This window comes from Martes martes (genome assembly GCF_963455335.1).
Source record: "Martes martes genome assembly, chromosome: 5".
Taxonomy (NCBI): Eukaryota; Metazoa; Chordata; class Mammalia; order Carnivora; family Mustelidae; genus Martes; species Martes martes.
Window position 1 is genome coordinate 125,054,228 of NC_137892.1, and position 9,860 is coordinate 125,064,087.

Sequence of the window (9,860 nt, forward strand, 5' to 3'; positions counted from 1 at the left end):
ACCCTGGAACCCAGCAAGCTCTCAGGTATCAACTCCAGAGAAACTCGGATTCCTGGGCCCCAGGAGACATGGACAAAAATAGTTATAATAACAACAATCCGGAAAAGACTTTACCACGTTTTTTGCATGACCCCATGGCCCTGAGCCCTGGAGACTGTTCTCTTGGAAAGCTGCGACTGAGGCAGGACCCAGGTGTAGCCCAGCGGGGAGGACCTCAGCGACCATCTCCCTAGCTCCTTGAAGCTCACATGGGGAATCAGATACAGCCCCGAGGGTCCATTGTAGCTCTGGGCCTGGGACTTTCTATTCCTCAGGGCTATGTGCACCAGCAATTCCCCACAACTGGCCAGTCTGGGTAAGGGCTGATTTTGCTCAAAGAGCTGCAGGGTGGTTCTTAGGGACCAGCGACAAGCAAGGTCCTTTCCTTCCTGGGGCAGCAGCGGAACTGAAGGGAGAGCAGTGGCTTTGAAACTAATACAACATGGGGGTACAACTTCTGGCAAGCTCACGCTCTTAGCCTCGTCTCCTCTCTGAAGTGGGGTTCCTCGTCACTGCTCTCAGAAGGGCTGTGCTGGGCCGGCTAAGAGCAAACATTCTGGAGTGGCAGACTGGGTTCAAATCCCCTCTGCCATGTTTTCATCGTGCAACCTCGGGAAATTCTCTGGAAATTAGGGATAAGGGAATGATGCGGATTCCTGCCTCTCCACAATCCTAGGAAGATCGAATGAGACCATAAGCCCTTCAGCCTGATACCCGGCTCCCAGGAAATCCTCTGTGTACGTTCACGAGTAATGTTGGAGGGTCTGCAGGCAGTTCTGGGATGGAGTGGTTGAGGGGCAGGGCAGGGGGTGGGAGAGCCCTGGGGAGAGAGCGGGGGGCGGGTGCGGAGGCAGCTGGCACAAGACAGTGTGACCTTAGGCAAGCCGGTTCACCTTGGTTCCCTCACCTGTACCGTGGGGATCATGATTACACCCACGTTCACAGGGTTGTTGCGATGACTAAGTGATGGAATGTCCGTAAAGGCCTTAGGGATTGCCCAGAAAGTGATAATCGCGAGAGAATTCTCTCTACACCACTGTGGTGTGCAGGGCCTGGCAGAGTGGCTGCTTCCGTCCCAGCCCTGGCATCCGCTCTCTGAGGGACCCAGAGCAGCCCTCTGATCAGGGATGCAGTTGCTTCAGCTGTGTCTGGGAAGGACCCAGTCTGCTCGACAGCCTAGCATTCCCAAAACTCGGTCTGTGTGGGAATTCTCCTGGGAGCTGGGAATGCAGATTTCTGGGACCCCACCCAGACTCCGTGTCAGTGGATGAGAGTATGGTGGTTCAGACGCCACACTGAGGGACACATTCCCACACCATGTGCTGTAAATGCGGGAAGGGAGACCTCACCGAGCCTCGTAGGCATCTCAAGCTGATTCTACTTCTGTGTCCCTTCACCTCTGACCTTTGAACTCATGCCTCCTGCCTCTTTCCAGACCCCGTTCTCCCTTTAGCATCTCTGAGCACTCTCTCTCTGGGTCTCATTCCCACTTCCCTCTAAACATGGCTAAGGTCATCTTGCCCCTCAGGAGGAGTAGGGTCTGGCAGTAGCCTAACACCCACCCTATTTACGCTGCCCTTGCGTGACTATGTCCCTTACTCTCCATGACAACCGAGTGATGCTAGAACCAAGACCAGACCCATTTTACAGAGGAAGAAGCTAAGGCTCAGGGATGGCAAGTGACTTGCCCAAGGCCACTTGTCTGGTAGGTAAACAAGCCAGAACTGGACCCCGGCGGTTGGATTCCAGAGTCTTTTTGGACCATTATGGCTTCAGGCCTTAGGTGACCAGAGTGGGGCAGGTGAGGGTGTTGGATGAGCTGGCGCTGGAGGATTGTGTCCACTCCGGGCCCTAGATGCAGCCAGAGCATATTCACAAGAGCCGTGTTGCCTGCATGCCTCCCAGTGTGGATCCCAGGCCTCTGCCCCAACACAGCCTGCCTCCCACGTCTCCTGCCGCCCTCTTAGGCCCCCACCACACCGCATCACCCCTCCTGAAACCCTCTGCTGTCCGTTCTCTCTTCATCCCACTCTGAGGCCCTGCACCCCCTCATCGGCCCCTTCCCCACCGGAGGCTGTGGCAGGATCAGGGGTGGAACAGGCTCATCTTGAGGCCTCAGACCTGTGGGCTGTTCCTCCCCTGGCCAAGGCCCTAGTCAGAGACCATTTAGCTCCTTTCTGTCACTAGAGGCTCAGCCTCCAAGAGTTTCCGTGGGCTTCAGGCGTCTGGTTGGACTCTAAGGCTCTGGTCAAAGGGCAGACTCCGCTCAGGGACTCAGGGGGAACCTTCTGACACCAGCTGCCTCTTAGGCTCCAGAAAGACTCAAGAAGCCACATCCTGCACGGAGACCGTGTTGTCCAGAGGTTTCATGACACAGATGGCCCAGAGAGGCTCGGGTGCCTGTCCAAGGCCGCAGGGCCAGGCAGCAAGAGGCCGAGCGGGAACTGGAGCCCACGTCCCCGTCCCCCCGCCAGCGCCCTCACCTTCCTGCCTCTCTGCCTGTCTGCTGGAGCCCGAGCTGACATAGCTTTGCCTCCCGCTCTGCTTCTTGAAACCATTATCTGAAAACAGTTTTCCTTGCCAGTAGCCCCAGGCTTTTGGAGCTGTGAAATCAAACCTCACAGAAAAGGGAAGAAGCCGTGTCTCTGCAGAAGCCGGGGAGACGGGGCCCAGACCCGGGCATGGCTATGAAGCTGGGGATGGCGGGACATTACCACCCACCGCTCCCTCTGTCTCCACTGCCATGTAATCACAGCCGCCAGGAGTCCTCCGGGCCGACAGGACTACAGGTCAGGGCAGGATGGGCACTTAGAGATCATCCAGTCCAGCCCCTGTACAGATGGGGAAACTGAGGCCCAGAAAGGTGGAAGCACAGTGCAGGTTAGCAAGAGAGCAAGGACCAGACCCCTGGATATTGCATCCCCCGGGGGAGGGTGCGCCAGATGCCCGCCCCCCCCCCCCATTTGCAGACCCCGTGTCTGCCACTGGTTCTTACCTCTCCGGGGGTCTTTTCCAGGTGTGGCTCCTTGCAGCCTGGATGCGGGGGCCAGCCCATTTAGGGGATTGTTATGGGGGTGTCATTGCTTCTCAACTAACTTGACCGGGCCTCTGGCACCCCTCATTGCCACGGGGCATTTTTAAATGGCTGGCACGGGGCCCCCCTCCCCTTAGCCCCCTGCTTGCTGCTCCTTGGCCGCAGACGCCCCTCTGCCTTTTACCTTATATGAGCTGAAGAGGCCAGCCTGGTGTTGGGGTGAGGCGGGTGCTGAGTCCTCCCAGGGCCCCCCATTGGCCCGAGCGCCTGCCACGTGACCGCCTCGCCTTGACCTGCCCCTGGTGCCGAATGTTGCTTTTACCCCCTAAGGAAGGAGTGGTTGACAATTTTCATATTTCTTCTAAATTTGGAGATTTCAGACAATGCTGGGAGGCTTGGCTCCAGCTGCCAGAGGCCCATGTGGAAGTCATTAAGCCAGAGAAGGGGGGCCGGGGGAGAGAGGGAGACAGGGAGAGGGAGAGGAGGAGGAGGAGGAGGAGGAGGAGGAGGAGGAGGAGGAGGAGGAGGAGGAGGAGGAGGAAGGGGGACGGAGTTCTGAGGGTTGCCAGTTGTCAGCCTGGGAACATGAGCAAACTCCCTGGGAGTTTGCTGTGTGTGAGAATTTCCTTCCTCTTTCCCAACCCTAGTGTCCCAGGACTGGCGAGGGAGTTCTGAGACTTTCTGGGAACCCCCAGTGGGGAAGACACTAGTGCTGGCTCCTGAGGTCCTGTGGTCTGGTGGGAATGGCAGGGGACAGGAGACCATGAGGAATTAAATTGCCTCTCGGGAAAGCTGGGACCCCGATAGACCAAACCTTCATCATTGTGCAAAGGAGGCCCAGGGCCCCAGACTGGAAGGGCCTGCCCCGTCACACAGGAGGCCATGATGGTGTAGGACCTTGGATCCGGCTCTCCCCGCTGGGGCTCTCTTTCCCCACTGTCCCAGTGGTGAGAAATGGCCATCTCTCACCCTACGCCCCCTTTCTCATTATGCTTCCCGTAGATTCCTTAGCATTTTTCATGCCCGGGCCTTTGCACTTACAGTTCTTTCTGCCAAAAACGCCCTCTCCCCAGAGTTTCCCATAGCTGGCTCCTTCTCCAGCATCTGGTCTCAGCTTAAAATCACCTCTGGGAGAGGCTTCGATGCCCACTGCAGTACCCTCTACCACTTGCCTCGCTCGTTGCCTTGCAGGCTGATTTTATACATTTCTTGGTGTAGGCGGCTCATAGTGCCCTTGGAGAATGACAAGAAAGCTGTCTTCCGAGGGGCAGCTGCCATCATGACATGTAAAGAGCCTCTCTGAGGCCCGTGGAGGCCTCCAGCCAGTGGCCAGCCATGCCCCGTGTTGAGAACTGCCACCTCGTCCCTGCCTTTGTTGCTCAGAGCTTTCCCCTCCGTGGCCAGGCCAGCTGGACCCCAACTACCTCTGTTCACATTCTCCTTCAGTTTCCCAGACCCCTGGCCTGTACCCATCCCGTCTCCTTCCTCGGGGCCCGGATTCCTTCCAGCACATGGCCTTGTGCCATCCCGTGTGGGGTGGCTGAGTGTCCCTGAGGCGGGTGGGGTGCTGAACCTGACACTAGCCATGACCTTCAAAGGCTCCTAATCTGGTAGGAAAATCTTCACCCCTGCCTCGTTCCTTCCGAGGGAAGAATTCGCTTCACGTCAGGAGGCCTGTGCACTTGCTGCCGTCTTTGCCACGTCCTAGCTGGGAGGTCTGGGCACAGTTTTCTAACTGCTGCTCTGAACCTCCCTTTCCTTCTCTGTGGAAATGGGTCAAGCCTGCCTTGTGGTGTTGCCATGGGGGTCAGGTGGAGGAGAGGGGCACCTGCAGGCCTAGGGGACAGGTCAGGCCAGGTTCTGGAATCAGACTTACAGTGTACTCAGCACTACCTTTGCTGTTTCTGGAGAGGGTGGATGGGGGCAGGCCTGGGAAAGTTATACCCATCTGTGAACTTTGCTTTCCTCCTCTGTAGAATGGAGCAAGAAATAGTCCCTCCCTACCTCCCAGGGTTGGTGTGAAGACAAAATGAGACCATGCTGGGAAGGGGTTAGGCCAGTGCCAGCTTGTGAGTGAGGGCTCAGTAGATCTTAGATACTATTTATTAAGGGTTATGATGCCAGACCCAACACATGGCAGACCCGCCATGCCTTTGATGTCATCCCTTCCCGAGCCAAGCACACGGGTTTCATTCACGAGCCCATCCCTGGACAGGGAAGATCACGGACAGAGAAGGGCTTGTGACCCTCCCTCCCCACCCTGCTCACTGTTCCAGTTCAGCGCTCGAAAGCACCACCAACAGATCCCAGGGTAAAGCTAAAAGCAGCCCTATCAAAATTAGGGAACTATCAAAAACTATCAAATAGGGAACTATCAAAACTATCAAAATTAGGGAAAATCCTCTTTGAAGACTGTGAAACTTAAGTTATGCTTCTGTTCATCCTGCTACTGTGTAAGGATCAAAGATTTTTCTTCAAGACAGGAAAGAAAAACAGTAAAACTACCAGTGTAAGTGGCAGAGAGGCCCACCATTTCAAAACCCGAGAACCCCGTGCCTGGCTGAGCAGGGAGTTGGCTGCCTGTGAGCCAGCAGGCCCTGTTATCAGGAATTCCATCACCAGAGGTCAGGACAAGGAATTGAAGTGACCTGGAGACAGATCCTAGGACAGGAGGTGTCCCGGCATGGCAATATTTTAGAAGGCTAACTAAATGGCAGCCGTTGGTGACTCAGTCCCTATAAATCTGTCTCAGACATTTTGAAGCCCGTTTCTATTTCCTCACATACACTCTCTTGGGAGTTATGAGTGCTTTATGTGTATTAACCACTCTGTGAAGTGGCTTTTCTTTCCAGACTGTGGAAAGCAGCCTTGAAATCCCCACACTCCCAGAGGAAACAGGTCAATGAGACTCGGGCTTGGTGTGTGTGAGTAAGGCATCCCGGGAGGGGAAGGGGGCTTCTTGTTAGGAGGTGGGAATGAGAGTGTGCTTGGTGAGTTTGCTGTCCTCAGAGCGGGGGGTGCAGCTAGAGGCGAGGGGAATCCCAGCCAGGATAGTGAAGGGTTTAGACTTAGACCGGACACTCATGGGAATTGGAAGAGCTGCCTTATCTCTTCAGATGACCAAGGATGAGATTGAGGTGCTACAATGGGGAGCTTCAGGGAGATTGAGTTTGTATCTACATAGGAAGGACTTATTAAGTCAGTGGAGGTACCCAAGAATGAAATGGGCTAATGAGCTGTCTTGGTAAAGGGATGAGTTCTCTGTCACTAGAAGAATGGAAGCAGAGACTAGATGGCAAGTCTACTCCATCCCAGAGATCCTCTGACCCCCAACCTTTCTCTATCCCCCCCCCAGTCCTGACTTCATGCTCATCTGTCCCAAAAGGCACGTGTCAGAGGTGACTGGTTAGGAGATAATCATGGATTGAAAAGGGCCATAACCTCTGAGTTCAAAATCAAGGTTCAGATGTTTTCTTTGGTGAACATAAGACTTTTGTGTCCTTGATTGAGTTTGATTCTGAGAGGAAAGTACTAGTTAGTGAAGAAATGCTTAGAATTGTAATTAAGTCAATTTCTCAAAAACATCATTTCATAGACAGCTGTCCCCAGGGTATTATTGAGGTTAAAAATCCTGGCACAGAAGAAAATATATGGTATAATCCCATTTTAGTAAAATCGTGTACTACAATGGGATATCACTTCACACCCATTAAGATGGCAATAATAATAATAATAGCCCCTAGATACTTCCATACTTGTACACTGATGTTCACAGTAGCATTATTCATAACAGCCGAAATGTGAAAACAACCCACGTGTCTACCAGTGGATGAAAGGATGACTAAAACATGGCACATACACACAATGGAGTATTATTCAGCTGTTAAAAAGATCAAAATTCTGGTACTTGCGGCAACATGGATTGAACACATTATGCTAAGTGAAATAGCTCAGACCCAAAAGGACAAATGCTGTGTGACTCCACTTCCATGAGATTCCTAGAATAGACAAATTCATTGAGACGGAAAGTAGAATCGTGGTTGCCCGGAGCCTGCCAGAGGGGAATGTGGATTTACTGCTTAACGGGTAGAGATTCTCTGCTTGGGATGACGAGAAAAGTTCTGGAAATGGATAGTGGTGATCATTGTACAACACCGTGAATGTATTTAATTATGTACTGAAAAATGGTTAAAATGGCCAATTTTATGCTATACGTATTTTACCAGAATAAAATAAATGACGTGTCCATTGTTGGGGATAAGAGCGAATGCAGCAAGGTGCCCGCTGGAGGCTAAGATTGTGTTTTGTCTGTCTCTGAGGCTGCCTCACAGACAGACCAGGACAGAAAGTCACTGAGGAGTGCCTGAGAAGCATGTCTCTGGGAAAGGAAGGAGGGCGAGCTTCCCATTGTCCTGGGAGAAGGAAATACCCAACCTCTTGTCTGGGTCACCTGGGAAAAACAGTTGTGGGGAGGGAATGGCCATGTCGCACAATCCTTCCAAACCTCCTGGCACATGAATGTTGATGGGATGTGGGACAGGCTTGCATTGAAGGGCCCTGGGTGCTTGGCTTAGAGCCCTTCCCTGGTCTGGGAGAACATCAGCTTCTACCTTTGTGGCTGCTTTGGGAGTGTGGACTTGATGCACAACTTAGGATATGACTCACTGACACCAGCTTCTGCTGGATATTCATGTCTTTCTACTCAAGTCTGCATACCTGCTGGAGATACCTGTAAGGACTTGGGGGCCCCTGGATGCATGTGAAGAAGATGGTGAGAGCCTTGGAGAGATCAGCTCTGCCGCTCATCTGATCTCCTGCCGTTACCATACTTTGGGCCTTGGACATTTGAACCCTTGGGATCAGTTGGGTCACACCAATCAATCACACCTTGAACCATGCAAAGGAACCCCTCCATAACATGTGTGAGTGTGCATGTGATTGCACGTGTGTATGAAAAGGCACTGTTAGATGTCTGAGAGAATGTAGGAATTTGAGTGATTTTGCCTTACTTCATTATTGTTTTCTGTATTTGAGATTTCCCTGATTTATACTGAGCATTTATTGTTTTTCCCTATCACAAAAAAGGGGAATTATCACTTTTTTTTTTAAGATTTTATTTATTTATTTGACAGAGAGAGATCACAAGTAGGCAGAGAGGCAGGCAGAGAGAGAGGAGGAAGCAGGCTCCCTGCGGAGCAGGGATCCCGATGCAGGGCTCGATCCCAGGACCCTGAGATCATGACCTGAGCCAAAGGCAGTGGCTCAAACCACTGAGCCACCCAGGCGCCCCGAATTATCACTTTTTAAAAGGCACAACATGGAGATCCTGCAAAAAATTAAAAATAGAAATACCATTCGATTGAGTAATTCCACTACTGGTATTTATTCAAAGAAAAAGAAAACACTAATTGGAAAAGATACATGCACCCCTATGTTTAGGGCAACGTTATCTACAAGAGCCAAGATACAGAAGCAACCTGAGTGTCCCTCCATAGATGAATGAATAAAGAAGTGGTACATTTACACAATGGAGTATTACTTGGCCGTAAAAGAAGAATGAGAGCTTGCCATTTGCAACAACATGGAGGGACCTGGAAGGTAGCCTGCTAAGTGAAATAAACCAGACTGAGAAAGACAAAAGCCATATGATTTCCCCCAAGTGTGAAATCTAAAAAAGCAAAACAAACAGGGGAAACAGACCCATAAGTCTAGAGAACAAATAGATGGTTGCTAGCTGGGCAGGGTAGGGGGGAGGGTGAGCAAAATGAGCCAAGAGGAGTGGGAGATACAGGCTTCCAGTTATGGAGCGAATAAGTCATGGGGACAAAAGGCACAGCAGAGGGAGTGAGCCTTTGGCATTCTAGCAGTAGTGTGCGGTGTGTGGGGACAGACAGTAGCTCCTCCCGAGGTGAGAGCAGCTGAATCACTGTTGGACACTTGAACTAATGTCCCATTGTATGTCAGCGATACTTCAATTTAAAAAAAAGGCGCACAAGCCTTCACCAATGTATTTTGTGTTACAACTTACAAATGCCGACTGGGCAAAATAAAAAATTGAACAGGGTGTGAGTCATCCAGGAGATTAGGACGGAGTCAGGGAAACCACTCCTGCTCATTCCAGCAGAAAGGAACTCAGCACAGGGAATTAGGCGCTCCTGCAGTTAGGAAGGCTGAAGAAGCTTCCGTCAGGGCCTGGAAAAAGGAGTCAGCTGACGACACCACAGGGCTGTCCCTCCTGCTGCTGTTGGAAGTGCCGAGCTCCGAAGGGGCAGCTCCTGGGGGGGCCGGTCAGCCTGCAGAGGTAGGTCAGGTGGTCACCATCTTCTTAGGAGTTTCACCTCTCCACCGGGAAGTGGTTCTTTGGGTCACAGAAATGGGGTTCTGTGAAGCAGAGCCCATGGCATGCAGCTCCGGAAGGGCCTGTGTCAGGTTCTTCTCCAGGACCATGAGGACCTCCGTGGTGTCCTTGCATGTTGGAATGGCTCCTGCAGGTCTCGGAAGAGGGCACGGCCAGTGCGCTGACTTTGCATCTTCAAGAGCTCGGTGCCCTTGTACTTTTTCTAGGCCAGCTCATGGAAGTAGTGGCCCGCGTCCAGAGCCACATCGACAGGGTTCGAAGCCGAAGCCCAGAGAGAGGTCGGTGTAGGAGGCCTGCAGGTGCGGTGTTGGCCCAGCAGTTGATGGTGGCCCCCATCTTAGTGGAACATTCTAGGAAGCTCGTGGCTCATTGGCAATAAGGAGTTAAATTCGAAATACAGTGTGGGCTGGTCCCAGAGGCAGAGGATGG